The sequence below is a fragment of the Neomonachus schauinslandi genome, chromosome 3 (assembly GCF_002201575.2).
Source record: "Neomonachus schauinslandi chromosome 3, ASM220157v2, whole genome shotgun sequence".
In the NCBI taxonomy this organism is placed as follows: domain Eukaryota; kingdom Metazoa; phylum Chordata; class Mammalia; order Carnivora; family Phocidae; genus Neomonachus; species Neomonachus schauinslandi.
In genome coordinates, this window is record NC_058405.1 from 40,283,537 (window position 1) to 40,284,277 (window position 741).

Here is a 741-nt window from a genome sequence, read left to right on the forward strand (position 1 = left end):
TACTAATGTTATAATTGAGTCCAATGATTTATTGATATAGTCAACTTGCCCAGTAATAAATATCTAATCAATAAGAAGCAGTGTATTATAACAAGAAACAATGATTTAAGAACATGTTCTGGGGCAAAAAAAAAAGAAAAAAGGTTATACACATATCTATCTCCTAATTTCCAGGCATACAAAAAATAGGCAAAGTGGAGATACAAGTTATAAACTAGTAAGTAGACAAATAATACATACATTGCTAATAGACCCATTTAGCACTGTAGCTATAAAAACCTAAATAGCAAATAATTCAATTTCAAATTAGTGATGGTATATTTTTATTATATTCTTTATCAAATTGCTATAGGGAGAAAGATTCTATTGGAACAAAAACTAACATGCTTGCTGCAGCAGCACATACACTAAAATTGGAACTATGCAGAGATTTGTAAGGACCCTGGACAAGGATGACAACGTCCTTCATATTAAAAAAAAATAACTTATGAAATGTCAATTTAACTTTTATATTAATTTAATCAGATTTGGGGTGACATATTTTATTTTGGTTTTTATTTTGTAGCCAAGGCTACAGTGATTTTAAAATATCATTGGTATAATTGATCCCTTTTTTATGTGTAACTTCACAATGAAATACATAGTATTCTATATTTCAAGACAGAACAATGAAACTCAGTCTCTCAGATGACCAATGAATTCAGGCTGGGAGTTTGATTATCTTATTACTTTGGTCTCATA

The 741-nt window shown here is 29.0% G+C and overlaps 1 non-coding gene across 1 annotated transcript; it reads left to right on the forward strand.

Annotated features, from left to right (window-relative positions):
- Window positions 1-387: 387 nt before the first annotated feature.
- LOC123324468 lies at window positions 388-489 on the forward strand. The gene has a single exon (XR_006539833.1). It is a non-coding gene; the product is annotated as a U6 spliceosomal RNA (small nuclear RNA).
- The last annotated feature ends 252 nt before the right edge of the window (window positions 490-741 follow it).